This window comes from Hemicordylus capensis, chromosome 1 (genome assembly GCF_027244095.1).
Source record: "Hemicordylus capensis ecotype Gifberg chromosome 1, rHemCap1.1.pri, whole genome shotgun sequence".
Taxonomy (NCBI): Eukaryota; Metazoa; Chordata; class Lepidosauria; order Squamata; family Cordylidae; genus Hemicordylus; species Hemicordylus capensis.
In genome coordinates this window covers 103,259,264-103,275,262 of record NC_069657.1, presented here as the reverse complement: position 1 = coordinate 103,275,262, position 15,999 = coordinate 103,259,264, and the positions used below count along the sequence as shown (strand labels likewise).

The following is a 15,999-nucleotide window of genomic DNA, read 5'->3' as shown; positions in this document are numbered from 1 at the left end:
TCCGTATTGGATTGGGCTAGAACTGGTTCAAACTCAGACCTTGTCACCTTTCTTTGAGGCTGGTCTAGTTCAATTTCAAACTGACCAAACTGGGCCAGTTCAAACTGAACCTGGTTCGATTCATACTGGTTCTGCACACCCCTATCCCCTGACTGCAAAGTTTACTCAAGAGTCTTTAGTGAGGAACCTTGCCAAAAGCTTTTGTCTAAGTACAGTATACAATGTCAATAAGATCATCTCTGTCCACATACCTGTTGATACACTGTACTTTCAAAGAACTCCAAAAGGTTAGTTAGTTAAGACTTACCTTTGTAGAAGCCATGCTAGTTCTCTTTTGACAAGTCCTGTTCTTCTACAAGTTTAACCATTTTATCTTTAATTATGGTTTCCATCAATTTACCCAGGACAGTTATAAAGGTAACTGGCCTGTAATTTCCTGGATCCGCTCCCCACCCGATTTCTTTTTGAAAATTGTGGTTATACTGGTTACTTTTCAGTCCTCTTGTACAGAGCCTGAAAAACTTACATATTTTTGCTATGAGTTCAGCAATTTTTAATTTATGTTATTTATTGAGTTTGTCATCTGCCTCTGGTGATTTGTTAATTTTTAAATTTTCAAGATGGCTTAGAAGATCATCTTTTGTCATTTATGTTTGACTTGCTTCTTCAGTTTCCTTCCCTGAAAAGCTTGGTTCAGGCATGGGTATATGCTAATCTTCTGCTGTGAAGACAGATGCAGAGAACTTCTCTATAACCTCCACATCTTAACAGTCATCTAACAGTTCAACTGACTCCCTGGCAGGTTTTCTGCTTCTAATGTATTGAAAGAAGTGTTTATTATTCCCCTTGATATTTTTAACCATATGTTCCAAACTTTTTTTTCACACCCCTTAACTCCTTGTATTTATTTTGCCAGAGTTTGTGTACCTTTCTGTTCTCCTCATTTAGAAAGGACTTCCATTTTCTGAAGGAAGTTTTCTTGCCTTTTATAGCTTCCTTGACTCTACTTGTTTGTTAGGATGCTGGTATCCTCCTGGACTTAGTGATAGTGATCCTTCTTTTTAGTATACAGCAGGACTTCACTATCCATGGATTTGTGTATCTGCAGTCAGATAATAGACAGCCGACCTCAGCATATGCAGGAAAACATGGGGGGAACATATCAACAACAACAAACATTTATATACCACTTTTCAACAAAAGCCTTCAAAGCGGATTACATAGAGAAATAATTATTAAATAAGATAATAAGCCAAAGGGCTCACAATCTAAAAGAAATGTAAGAGAAACACCAGCAACAGTCACTGGTGGTACTGTGCTTGGGGTGGATAGGGTCAGTTACTCTCCCCCTGCTAAATAAAGAGAATCACCACATTAAAAAGGTGCCTCTTTGCCCAGTTAGCAGGGGCATCCGCGGGTTGGAGGTGGCTGAAAATAACCATGGAGGTAATTTCTGGCCACCATTTTGTGTTTCGGAGCCTCAAAATGGCTGTTTGTTTAAAAGGCAATTTTTGGCCAGTTTGGGGGCATTCAGGGGCACAGTGTGAATCAGTGTGACTCAGGGGAAGCAGTTAAGATGGTAAGCTGCTTCCTCCTGCAATCCCCCCACCCACCAATTAAATGTGTTTTGGAGGTTTCCCTCAAACTGGGAACCTAACCACCAATTCCCCATTGCCCTAATGCCTCGATATTTGCAGTTTCTTTATCCACAATTGTAGTGTGGAACAGACCCCCTGCCAATACTGAGGTTGCCCTGTACATTCTAATTGAGCATCAGTTATTGTGGTTCTAAATAAGCTCCATACACTCTGGAATGATTTTACCCTCCTGACTTTCCCTTTCAGATTTATTTTCACCAATTCCCATTTTTTAGAAATGTTCTCTTCTGCAGTCAAAAGAGTCCATGTTGCACCTATCTTGCAATTCTCCACTTGCATATATTGCATGCTGAATTTGATTGCACTATGGCTGCTATTCCCAGTTGGTTCCATGACACCGACATCTTGCACCATATCCTGAACATTACTCAGGATTAAACCAGGGTAAGCTTCTCCCTGACTGGTTCCATAACCAACTCTCCTTAGGCATGGTCATTTAACATATCTAACCATTTGGCCTGAATGTGAATTTATCCAGAATATGTGAGGATAAAGGAAGTCACCCATTAATACAGCTCTGTCTGTCTTTGATGCCTCCTTCTCCTACTGCAGGTTACCCTCAGCATTTTGTAGTGGAAGGCAATAAGCATGTCCCTAATAATAAACCTATTTTCAGCCCGCGTATTATCACCCGTGAAGAGTCTGGTCCGCCTAGGCTTTTCAGCTTGTTAGATTCTATTCCTTCCTTAATATACAGTGCTATTCCATCCCCCAATGCAGCCCTCCCTGTCCTTTCTGAAGAATTGGTATACAGGTATTAGGGATGTACATGGATCTAGCAGGGGCTGGTTTGATGGCAGGGGGGGATAACTTTAAGGGCATGGGAGGGTGCACTTACCCCCCACCAACATGTTTCCCCTGCTGGTGCTCGCTGAAAAACCTGTGTGTGCCAGTAAGTGTGATGTGCACATGAATGTGTGATGTGCGAGTGTGCACACTACACCTGTCACTTTCGGTCCAAGCAGCAGACAGGGTGGCAGGGAGGTATGCAGCTGTCCCGCTGGACCAGTTTTTTAGTGAGCACTGGCAGGGAAAACACGGCGGAGGGGAAGTGCACCCTCCCCTGCCCTTAAAGTTACCCCTCCCCCCTGCTGTCGAACCTCACAGTGTTCGAACCTGTTCAGAGGCCTGTAAAGGGGCCTCCGAACAGATATGAGCAGATTCCTAACATGTATTGCTGGTTTTCACTGTTCCACCAAGTTTCTGTTAGGTCCAATCAGTGGTGCACCTAGGTCCAAAACAAAACCTGGACCTGAAGGATTTCAGAGAGAAACACACATCCAGCCATGAGGACCCCCCTTAAGTATTTTTTTAAAAATACCTGCACTGTTGTTCCTTCTTCCAAAGGGCCTCCAAATGTCCGGGGGGGGGGCTTCCCAGAGCCAGCCCCACCACTGCCTGTGGTGGGATGGGGCATGGTTGCACTGAGGTCAGGGGACAAGGAGAAAGTCCCCCCTTTTATGTTAAAAAAACAACAACGCCACTGTGCAATGGCAGCAGTACTTGTGGGGAAGGTTGGGGGAGGAGGAGAGAGTTCCCCTTTACTTAAATATTTTCCTTGACCCAGGGAGGAGGCATGGGATGGGGCACTGCAATGGTGGCAGCTGCAGGGCGAGGAGGTGAGTGCTCCCCCTTTTATTGGGATGGGGTGGTGAGTTCCTTCCAGATCCCCTCCCTCCTTCCGAGTGAGTGGAGGAGCCTCTCTGCTGTGCAGCCCATTTCCAGCCTTCCTCCACATGGAGGAAGCAGAGGAGACAGAGGCTCATGCAGCCACTTGGAAGGAGGGAGGGGAGCTGGAAGGAGCTCACCGCCCCCATCCCTCCTCACACCTCCTCGCCCCCCACCTTCCCTGCACCACCACTGCACCCCATCCCATCCTTTCTCCCAGGGCAAATATTTAGGGAAAAGGGAACTCTCCCTTCCGTGTCCCCCACTCTCCCTGCAAGTAGTGCCATCACTGTGCAGCAGCAGGTTTTTAATGTAAAAGGGGGGACTTTCTCCTTGCCCCCCCCACCTTCATTGCAGCTACACCCCATCCTGCCACTGGCAGGGGAGGGGCTCTGGGGAGGCTCCTCCAGAACATTTGGAGGCCTCCCAAGGGCAGGAGGCCACGGACCAAATCCCCAAGATCCTGGGCGAAGAGCACCTCTGTGCCCAATATAGGTATATTTTCACTTGCAACCAAGCATTCCAGCTCAATCATCTTGGGTCTTCATCTAATAAGATGAAGAGCCTCGAGCTGGAATCGTCTTATAATATTAGGGACATAGGAAGCTCCTTATACAGAGTCAGACCATTAGTCCATCTAGCTTAGACCATTAGTCCATCTAGCTCTCAGACCATTAGTCTGAGGAAGGAAGGAAAGACCATTAGTCCATCTAGCTCAGACCATTAGTCCATCTAGCTCTCCTCTGCTTCCTCCACGTGGAAGAAGGCTGGAAATGGGCTGCACAGCAGAGAGGCTCCTCCACTCACTCGGAAGGAGGGAGGGGATCTGGAAGGAACTCACCACCCCATCCCAATAAAAGGGGGAGCACTCACCTCCTCGCCCTGCAGCTGCCACCATTGTCCACACTTAGTAGCAGCCAGCTCTCCAGAGTTTCAGGCAGGAGTCTTTCCCAGCCCTAACTGTAGATGCCAGGGAGTGAACTTGGGACCTTATGCATGCAAGCAGTTGCTCTACCACTGAGAGGGAAATCTTATACCCACATGCAGTCACCCATCAAAATGCAAACCTACTCGGCAAAGTGGACAATTCATGCTTGCTACTGCAGAACCAGCTCTCCTCCCCATTCCTGTTGCTGTTATTCTTGTAGTATCTATTACTTTAACAGCCTATACCAACTGCTGAAGTAATTTTCAACATGTACATGTATCATTAGAGCAATATGGTGCTGTACATTTGTTTTTCATATTACTCTATATAAAAAATAACAGAATGGCCCCTCTCAGCCACTTAATCTCTTTGTCAATATAGTAACTTCCATGGAGTTATTCTTGATATACACTGGCATAAATAGGAGAGTCAAGTCAAATATTTCCAATAGAGGTCAGCTTGGAGCAAAGGATTAGATCAATATGCATTCTTAAATGGGTCCAGATTGTTTTGTGGGATACTAACCCAACTCAGCCTGCCCCACCCCTGCTGCATTCTGGACGGAATTAAATGATGTCTCCACTAGACAGAGCATCTGGTCTCTTCAACTTTCAGATTTCAAACCATGTTTATGACCCAGACAATTTCCTTCCTAGGTATGCTGCTGTAATGAGTCAGGTGAAGTGTTATTAATGGCAAAAGATTACTCTGTAAAGTTTATAGTAGTAGTCCTGCTGATACAAGCAAATACCTTCCATTATATTAATGTCCCATTTAAATAACAAATTGCCAGCAGCTGACTTTATGTATAATTTTGCCATATGCGAAAGGAGGATGGGTGGAATTTATAGTTCAGCAGCCAACACACCATTAATAAAAGGTCATTCAACATCTAAGCCTCAACAGAGGTCCCTTTTATAAGTGATGTTTATCAATTTCTTTCCAATGCAGCAGTAAAGTCAAATTACATGGGATGAGGTTGAGTGCTCTGGGAAATAAAAGAGAAGAAAAATTAAAGGGAATTAAGTTAGGAAACCTTTCAAGACATCCAGCAGAATGCTGTATGCCAGCGTGACATTTCCTCCTGCTCAGCCTGCTGAAATTTATCAGCCAAGCTGATGAGCTGTTTCTGCTGCAAAGCATAGATGCAGAACTAGTCAAATTCCAATCCAAGCAGGTCATCTCATCACAATCTGTTTGACAAAATGCCTAATCAAGGCCACTGATTTCCCATGATCCCAGAAAAATGGAAATCACCACACAGAGAGAAATTGGTTGTCAGGAATATGCATTCTGTGCCAGGTGCAATGCAGAAATCACCTGTACTGCAGCCTTTTGTGATTTCTCTCTAGTAAAAAGCTTCCTTCCTTTTTTCTTGATCCAATATTTTGTATTGAGGAGAGGTGAAAGTATAATTTTGTCTGAGCTAAGGTAAGAAAGAAGAGACAAGGTTAGAGGCAAAGGTGTAATCTACTCATTAGGCACCTCAATTCTAAAAAGAAAAGGTTGCATCTGTTTTAACTGTAAATGTATAGATTGCGAGGGATTTATTTGTTGTCCTGATTTATTATGTGAGTTTGGTTTATTTGAACAGGATGCACAGGAGAGGGCAAAGCCCATTTTCTTCCAAGACCAGATGAGTTTACTGTGTTAAGCAAATATCAACCACCAGCCTTGAAATCTTTCAATATTCAGACCAAACATAAAGAATAAACAAAATCCAATAATGCTATTATGGGGAATATTTTCATGTTCTATCACATCCTTGATATGTGATTATAATATACTTCCAGCATTTCTGTGCAGGGCTGTCCTTAGGGAGCCCTGGCAGGGTGCAGGACCCAGGGCAAATCAGCCAGTGTGTGGGCCCCTTCTAGTTAAATTTAATGGGGGCTAAAAGAGGGACAGGCATCCTGGGGCAGCCACCCTGCTTGCCCTGCCATAAGGACAGCCCTGTTGTTGTGCCATCTTACATTCTTATCAAATATGAGAGGAAGTCCCAAGATATCTTTGACATCATCAACAAAAAGGTCGCCCAGCATGGCTGGCAGGACCGGCTCAGACAGTGGCCGAATTCATACATAACATGAAACCAGAGTTACATGGGGTAGAGAGGTTCGAACTCCATTACATCCAAATGCATGCAACCACAGTTAAATGGTGAAGGCAACCTGCGGTTTGCCATGCCAAACTTCAGTTTGAAACTTTGGTTTGCAGTAAAGTTTGCCGCCGACAACTGAGGTTTGGCCACTGAAGCGTTATGTCCAAATGTGGAAAGTGCCATAAACATGGTTCCATGAGGCTTTTGAAACTGCAGTCATAGAGATGACAGTGCAGACCTGCCCAGCAACACACCCACTCCATGCTGGCGGTGCTTCTCACTGGCCACCTCTCTGAGCACCAGCCCTGCCCCTCCTGTCTCTGATGTAGCAATGCAGTTGCCCAGCAACAAGGAAACCTCCACATCCCATCCCAAGGTTGTGAGCCTGCCAAGCAGCAAAGTCACACAGAGGCATTCCCCCTTCCCATTCTGTCCCTTGTTCCCCCCTCCTGGCAAGCAGGAGGCAAAGGGAACAGGATGACGGGACGGGTACTAAGTGCTTTCCTCCCCAAGAATAAAGCGACAATGATTATGTTAACAAGCGCAAACACTCCAGGTGGCAACATAAGCAGGGCACCTCTGGGGTTGCACATATGGCAGGGGAGGCAGTATCCAGGGTTGGGTTCAAAAGGCAACCCCAACCAGGGATTCTTGAACAGCCAATTTCTATTTTCCCCCCCACAAAAGGTTTGGGGAAGGAGGGCCCATCCCCTTCTCCTTGGGGTACCTGTGCAGTCCCTAGGCTGAGAAGCACCAGGCAGCAGAAACAGCACTGTCAACACTGAGAAGGGAGATTCTTCATGTGTGATGATGATGGATGCTGATCTGAAGCAGACCACCCACTCATGAGAGTGTAAGGCCAAGAGGAAAGCCCCTCAGAACACATGAAAAGAACCATCTGTGGGGACAGGGGTGTCAGGCAGAATCACTAATAATGCATGATGACAAAACAACCCCTTCTCCCACAAGAGGCCATGGGGGCTCTATATCGAGCCAGGCTGCTCTATAAAAGAAAGCTGCAGGGATGGTTACCCCGGCTACTGCTTTCCCTGTCTTGGCGACTGCCTCAAAGAAGCTGTCAAAGCATACTCCCTGCCAGCCCATATGCCAATGTGGACATGTGCACCCTTGCTTGTGCCTCAAAATGGCAGCCCTGCTTTTCTGGGGCCACTTGAAATTGGGGCTCTCCTCTCCCACAGTTCCTTATGCTGGCAGATCTGTATATATTGCTACGATGGCCTGAACCCGGGGATTTTGAATGGGGGTAAAAATCTGTCCCCTCACCCAGTGTTTCCCCTGTCCACACACGTGGCTAGGCTCTGACACATAGGAACATAGGAAACTGCCATAAACTGAGTCAGACCATTGGTCCATCTAGCTCGGTATTGTCTACACAGACTGGCAGCAGCTTCTCCAAGGTTGCAGGCAGGAATCTCTCTCAGCCCTATCTTGGAGAAGCCAGGGAGGGAACTTGGAACCTTGATGCTCTTTCCAGAGCAGCTTCACCCCGCTAAGGGGAATATCTTACAGTGCTCTAATGTAGTCTCCCATTCATATGCAACCAGGGCAGACCCTGCTTAGCTAAGTGGACAAGTCATGCCTGCTACCACAAGACCCACTCTCCTCTCCTTGGCAGGGGCAGATTAACCCTTTTGCCACCCATAGGTGGCCAAGGATTTTCCACCCCCACCCCCTGACAGCAAGAAGGGTAGGGGTTTGTGGTGAGGATGAAGCCCCCCCTTTACTTCTAAACACCACTGCAGTGGCAGGGCAGCCAGTGACCAGCAACTGCACAGTGGCTGCTGCCTGCCCCGCTGCCCTTGGCCAGAACCTAAGGGGTATACTCATGAGTCAAATGGGCCATAACCCAAAATTTGGCTTTTAAAAAGCCAAATATGGCAACAGAGCAAAGCGTGGGAGCACCGGGAGACCAAAGGCAAGTCCTCCTTTTTCATTAAAATCCTCCCCCCTTTGTGGCAGAATGCAGAGGCTTAAACGGGGACTGGGAGGGAGGGTTGTGGGGGGAAGGAAGTCGCCCCACCATTTTACCTTAAAGCAGCTTCCACTGCCTGGACAAACTCACAAACAGTGAGAAAGCTCCTTCCAGCTCCCCTTCTCCCTCCCAAATGAGTGCATGCCCCACCCACAAAGCAGACATAACAAGGAAATAGCGCCCCCCAAGATCCCCCCTCCACATCGTGCTTGTGCAGGACAGTTTTTTTGGGGGGGGCCTCTCAATTGCTGTAAGAAGAAGCAGTGCTGGCATGGCACTTAAAGGGATTTAAATGCCCTTTCCATGCTTAGGGTGGGCGGGCCATTCCGAAAAGGCATGATTGCATTTGGCATGTCATCTTCAAGCTCATGGCCAATTGCAGCTGCTCTATTGATGTGCTGACACTATGCCCACAGTCTGGCTATGACGCTTGCTGAGATGTGGACTCTGTGAAGAGGGAGGGGGAACCCCTCCCCTAAATTGGAGGTTGCCAGATGAACATCTGTGATGCGATTGGGTGGTTGGACAAACATCTGTGATGTGATCTATGGTTAAAAATTCAACCTCCAATTTAGGACCTCCAGTTTCAGGTTATGTGCAAATGCTACCAGTGTGAACTATCCCTGTTACATCAGTGGAAACTTCCTCCTGGGTAAAATAACAGTCATGATGGTGCTGGTAGAAACTTGAATCATTAGTACCTCAGCAGAGGGAAAGAGAAAAAGCCCTCTTCTTCAGACACTCAGTCCAGATCCACACACCCCACTCTCGTGCCTCCTAGGCTCCTATTCCTATTAGAAAAGCAAGCATTCAAGGACCAATTTACACATTTAATGTAAAATGCAGTTTAGCACTTTATGCTTTGGTGCAACCTGAAATCTTTTACACTGGCTACGGACTAACTTAATTAACCCTCCAGGATTGCTTTGAATCGTCATTTAAAAATATTACATATGGCTGATAATTTAGCTGTGACAAACCACTGATATTTGTTCACCATGATTTGAATAGAATGGGTTTATAAACAGAACATAAAGTCTATGTATTTGTGCTACTTTATATTATCAACTATGTTTCCAACTTAAATTTCCCTGAGCCACCTTATGTTTCTCTTCTCACCTCACTAACTGCATCATTCTGTTGTTAATCCCTCCAGCTGACAATTGGTCCCTTGAAAACCATTGCAGGACAAACCTCTAAACCAATTAGAGGCCAAAGATTTACCTCCATGGAAGGAGGTGAGTCTCTTCCACAAAACATTTTGAGGAGTGGTTTAGAGGTTTGCCTTGAAGAAGGTAAACTTTCACCTTGCCCTCGATTTCTCCTCCCACTGCACTCACTTCCAACATTGACTCTGAGAAACCTGAGGAAGTGTTCTGTGAAACCTGAAAGCCAGTTCACTGCTTTCCGATTTTTGGTTGGTTCTAATTGCAATATTGGAATAATGGTTTTAGAGTTACAGGGAGATCAGTGAGGAGAAATAATACCCTGCCATGTTTTCCAAATGGGAATGTTACTGAGGCTGACATATCTTAAAGGGGATTAGCAATCTGCCTTGGCATCTAATTGTTCCAGAGTCAATTCTTCCCAACTCTACTGTTAAAATCTTGTCATAGATAACAGTGAGCCATTTAATGAAGTTTTCTGACAAAGATGTTTATTGGGCATATATCACAGTTCCATCTGGTGTTTCTTAAAAAAAGAAAAGAAAAGAAAAAGAAAGACTCCTGAAAAAATATTTTTACATCAATGTGGGGGAGAGAGAGAGAGAGAGAGAGTGTATAAGAGAGTGTATGAGAATGCTGCAGGTGTGGTGTTTGATGCTCTCATTCCTCCCTGCCCTGGCTACTTCTCTCATACATGTGTCTAAATAATTTAAAAATGGACCCATCATTCAAAAAAGAAACACCTATAACTTGGATGCATAGAAGCCTTTAAATGAGAGCTTATCCAAATAATCTTGGATAACCAAAATTCCATATTCTCTTAAACGATATCTTTATTTTTGGAGGATTTTTCCCTCCAAACTCTACAAAAAACAACTGCACAATCCTTCACAGGGCTAGAGTTTTCAGTTCCTGTAAGATTTAAATAATAATCAATATAGGTTTCTTTAATCTTCAGTTTGCTGTCAGAGAAGTTAATTTTTTTTTCATGGTATGCATGTCTGTGTTTCAGTTATATTAAATAATGCATTCTGTATGACTATCGATACAGGAATAATTTAGATATGCCTGATTAACAGGCTGATTTTTTATTGTTTGACTCTCTTCAGCTCAGAAAGTGATGAATGAAAACCGACATTCCAGTGATGGGCAGGTGAAGTTATTAAAAACATGGCTTTCACAAAGAAGACAAATTGAAATGATTGGGAGATTGAAGACAAGCTGATGAAGAGGGGAAATAAAGGTGCATAGAAAAGTGAACCAGATAGTGAAGTCAAAGACATTTGTTCTTTCTCATATTACAAGCATTGGCACTCAGAAAGAGAGATCAACAATATAAATGACAATGGAAAAAAGAAATAACAGTATGTTTAATGCATAATTTCTGGATCCAGTTCTTCATTTAATACAGAGACATAACTCTTAGTCTGGCCACTGACAGAGGAAATTGTACCCTGCTTATTTTATTTAGTACATTTCTATACCACCCTATACAAAAAGGTCCCTGTGTCATTCACGAACAATGTTATTAGACTGACTAGTAGGTTTTAATATCATTGATTGCATAGTGTTGGTGACATGACAAATGAACTTGGCAGGTGTTTAAAGAATAGATAACTTTGGTTCAAGTGTGGTACTGTATATACGTATTTGTAGTAGTCGTAGTCACAAACAGGAGACGGGATCCAGGATTCATGGTGTGGTAGTTGCAGATTAACAGGGCTCTCAACTGGGTGTCTTAAGTACAACATGAAGCTATTCTCACGATCACTGAAAAGTGGGCTAAGGGAGCTGAGCCCGTTTTCCAGGTATCGTGGGAACCACCAGACTTGCAGGCAAGCCCGGTGCTCCCAAGGCAGCTAGCCTGCCTAATTACCCCTACCCTTAGACGCTCCATTAACCTCATCTTTTTGCTTATGTGTTGCCACAGCGCATGGCGACACGTGAGTAGACCCCCGACCAGGAAGCTGCAAGCAGCCTCACGGGTCTCTCCAGGATGCTCTGCGTGCTTGTGTGGGGCATACTGGAACTTCTGGGGGCCGCTCAGCCCCCGATCCCCACAGCCCATACCGGCTCCATAATGGCTGGCCGGCTGAGGAGAAGAGGCCACCGCCAGGCCTGCAGACGGCTGGCCAGCCAAGGAAAAGCGGCCACCGCCCGCGGAGGAAAACCAGCCTGGCCGCCAAGGGAAAACGGGCTGCAGGGGAGAACGAAATGGGGCTGCAGGGGGAAGGAGAAAGAAATGGGGCTGGAGGGGAGGAGAAAGAAATGAAAATGGGGGAGGGGAGACAGGGAGAACTGGGGCACAGATGCTCTGTGGCAGGTCAGCTAGTTTCTTATTAAAATGCAAAGCCACTGGTTGTTGTTCCCAGTTCCCACCATTCCTGGACTAGTAACTAATAAGAGATCAACAATATAAACGACAACAGAAAAAAGGAATGACAGTATTTCATGCATAATATCTGGATCCCATTCTTCATTTAATACAGAGACATGACTCTTGGTCTGGCCACTGACAGAGGAAATTGTACCCTGCTTATTTTATTTAGTGCATTATACCTTAAAGTATTTCACCCCTCAGGTGTTGAGCTCCATGGTAAAATATTGTGCTCCTCAGTTCAAAAGTCCTATTCAGAGAGAGGACCATGGTGTCTGCAGTGTGGAAGCCATGCTAACAGCAGCTTTGACTTTTATGCTGGCAAAATGGCATTGTTTTTCAAGCTTGCATTTAGCACTATATCCATTCCACCCTCAACAGCTTGAGAAAATCACAGGGAAGACAAGTAAAATATTCGTGCAGGGATTGCTAACAAGTAGCGGCAGGGAGGGTTTATTATTTGCTGTAAGGTCAAGAACCAAGAGCAATCTTTTTTCTTAGCGATTTTAAGTCTCCCCTTCATTTAAGAACAGAAAAGATGAAATCTTGAATATTGCATTGGGATAATCCTGATGTTAATCAATACACTTTTCTAATAAGATCTTTAATAGCCACTTCCATGACAATGGCCAAAGTTGATTGCTCCCTGCAGAATTGTAGTCAAGAATTTATTTAACGTATTGGCCGCTAAAGGAGGACAATGGATAATTGCTGCTTTGCTGGCCTGCAAGACACTTATTTAATGAGGCACTTAGAAAGATCCATAAAGATTAATCATAATGACAACATATATTTTACATTTGTTCATTAAGTCACTATTCTGAGGCTTTCCCTCCTTTTTGCATAGCTACTAGAAATGTGTGGGAGTGAGATGAGGCCAAAGAGTGGACTTCAAGCTACCTGTTGCAGGGGAGCAACAGCAGGAGAGACGGCATGCTCTTGCCTGTGGCCTCCCCAGAAGCATCTGGTGGGCCACAGGATGCTGGACTAGATAGGCTTTGGGTCTGTTCCACCAGGGCTGTTCTTATGGTCTTATGTTCTAAGCTGTACCAATAGCCTACAAAATAGCCTATGCACAGTCAGTTCAAACTGTACCAATAGCTGTACAGAATAGCTTATGTATGGGTTGCTTTATGTTGTCTCCCCTCTTCCTTCCATGCTCTAGCTGCAGATTCCACTTGTTGCCATAACCTCATCAGATTACATTGAATTCCATTCCATTTCAGGCACTGGAAGCAACAATGCTGGATTCTCCTCTCCCTTGACTACTACATTTAGCCACTGTGTGTGGCATTAGGCAAATCTATCATCAATTTGTGCTTTTGTCTATATAATAATGACACCCTGCCTACTTCACTAGCCCTCATTAGCAATTTCTCAGAGGAAGAAGAAATATTGTATAGCTGGTGAATAACATACAGCCTGCAGCTGAATACAGTCTCTGGAATGGATTTCTGCAGTCTGTCTCCCATCTGGCATGAGCTGCATAATGTGCAGTGATCATAGTTCATCAATACCATGGCCAGATGGGATAGCAAGTCTCCGGATCCCCCTGAGGCCAGAACAATCGATTGATGATTCCACTATCAACAAGACCTTGCTCAGGTTACAGCCGTTCAACCATCTGATTTCATGACTTCTGGGATTGTTCTCTTTCCAAGACATCCTTTGTGCCATTTAGGTACTCAGGGGTTCCATCTCAAAGGATTTCCTCTATAATTACTTAGTTCTAATCATATAGTAGTATAGTGCTTCTGAGTGTTCAAAACACTTCATGTTCATTATCTCAGCGATCCTTACAACTACCTTTGAAAGTAGATTGGTCATTATTTTGCAGATGGTGGGCTAGACTATGAGTGATCTTGGCATGCCTAAGACCACCTAGTGAATTTTTGGATGACAGCTCACACTCTCAGCCACTATATGCGTTCTCAAAAATTTTGGAAATCTTGTGCCTTAGATGCAACAAAATGATTAAAATGAGCCAGGAAGATGCACACTAACATAGCAGAAGCTTCAAGGCATGGCCAGCTGTACTACAAGGCTGAAGGCTGATACAGATTGATAAGCATATCAATTCTAACTGAAATTGGCACAGTGAAAGTTGCTGGGAGAAGATTCAAGGTTGGGCACCTCCCTTACACCAGATTCCAAACACCATTTTCTTGAATAATGTGTGAGAATCACTGTTAGTAACAAATGAACAGAAATCAAGAGAGCTAGGTCTTTTTCCCTCCAGAACACCTGAATAGAGAGAAGAAGCACCCCCAAACCAATCAATCCTCTGTCCTTGAATTATTAAGGGTTGTTCCCCACATGGATATGAACCTAACCTTTTCCCAAGGGCAGAATATCACTACAGAAAAGGCCACCCTTTCCCCATCCAATATATGCAAATCCCATGTATAAGCTCAAATCTTACCTGTTTGTGTGTGTGATCCCTGCATGTGCACATGCACTTTTCTGATCCCCTTGGACTCACTCCTCCATGCACTCTGAGTTTTAGTGGGGTCTAAAATTGCCTTTCCACTGTACCAGAAGCCTAGCTGACTCAGCCCCTTTCCTACCATCACAGAGGCTCTTCTGCAGTGGGCCAGTGTGAATTTTACACAGACCTCCTCCCCCACCCAGTCCCTTCCATCATCTAAAGAAACAACCTAGCCATCTCCTTCCCCCCAGAGGAGAACAGCAGCAATGTTGCAATTCAGGTTCACCAGCTGCACAGAAACTTGGGATAGGTATATTGATGTTGACTCTGGTTTTTTCCTCATCTATCACCCCTCATCTCTGTCCCTCATCCCTCTATACTAGGAACTTGTCTAGCATGTGTTAGCTAGAAACTAGATGCTCTGCTTAAGATCTAGCCTCTTGTATTCAGCCATTTCTGCCCAGCTCATTAAGAGGTTGCCAACTTCCACTTCCATCTGGTGTGCTTTTGTTCTTTAATAAACTCAACTGTTGTTTTTTCAAGGAAGCTTGTCTTGACTCCATTACTTCCCTTAAGTATTCTTACTCTGGCCCTGGCTTTACACACAACCAGCTTTCCAGCTACCTTACAAAACAACATTGCACCTAATTCAAGCTATTTCACCCACATAACCCAAAACCATAGTCACAGAACATGGCAACACTCACACATCTGAGTAAACATGGAAGCAATAGGTAACTCATTTCAATGTCACTTTTTCATAACTATACCGTTCTGTAAGTCATTACCCATGTACAAGCTAGCCTGAATATCCTGCAAGTCTTGTAACTGCTGTTTCCCAAAGGGCTGTCCATCTACAGTCAGCCAGATTTGGGCTGGAACAAGCAATGTAATAAAGCACAAAGGTTTATGTCTACCACTGCCAGCTCCTTCGGATTAGTCAAGTTGATTTGAACTTCTCACATCCCTGAGTTGTCTACCACAGCATTACACTGACTGCTTAATGAACTCCTATATTTACTTCTCACCATATCTGAAAACAGTCTTTAACATTCCCCTCTCCTTTGTGTGAAAGAAGCCTGCATTTGCAGCTGAAGAACTGAAGGAAAAATACAAAGAACTAGATGGGGATTTGCCCTTTAAAAGCCTATACCTGATTTGACAAGGAAAGCTCAAGGAGAGCATGGAACTGAATTTCAATCACCTGTGTTCCACATCACATCAGTATCATTTGTTTTGACCCACACTCTGTAGTCTGAAGCAAAAGACAAAGAGCTCTAAAGTCAGTATGAAAGGTTGTGCATTAATTCAGCAGTATGTGACTATTTTGCATACTTCATTCTGCTTCCAGCCCATCTCTGCCATGGTCAAGCCAACCCCATCACTGGTTTCTTATCAATTGCCAGATACTGCCCATATTTCCAAGTTTTCTTGGCAATAAAGTTGGCCAGAAACTTGTTTTATTTTGTTTTCATGATGAAAACAGAGGTCTTTGGGATGTCAGATTCTGCAGTTCTTAAGCTTTCTCTGTTTATCACCAGACCTTTAGAACAAACATAGACCTACCATAATTAGGTTTTGTTTATGTGTAAATATGACCTTCATTTAGGGATGTCTTATCTATTAGTTGCTCCCATGGCTGCAACCTCATAATGCAACAAACTTTGCCTGTTAGGCACC

General features: G+C 44.4%; 1 protein-coding gene across 5 annotated transcripts in view; it reads right to left on the bottom strand.

Moving 5' to 3' along the window:
- ANO5 (anoctamin 5) overlaps positions 1-15,435 on the bottom strand; it is a 113,683-nt gene extending 98,248 nt beyond the window's left edge. For 3 of the 5 annotated variants that reach the window (XR_008313422.1, XR_008313418.1, XR_008313419.1), the window contains exon 1: positions 15,237-15,435. The gene's annotated coding sequence lies outside the window, so the exon portion shown is untranslated. Of the gene's footprint in view, positions 1-927; positions 1,103-14,313; positions 14,517-15,236 lie in introns of those variants that run through there. The other 2 variants (XR_008313423.1, XR_008313420.1) reach the window with 2 other exon arrangements.
- Between the last annotated feature and the right edge of the window lie 564 nt (positions 15,436-15,999).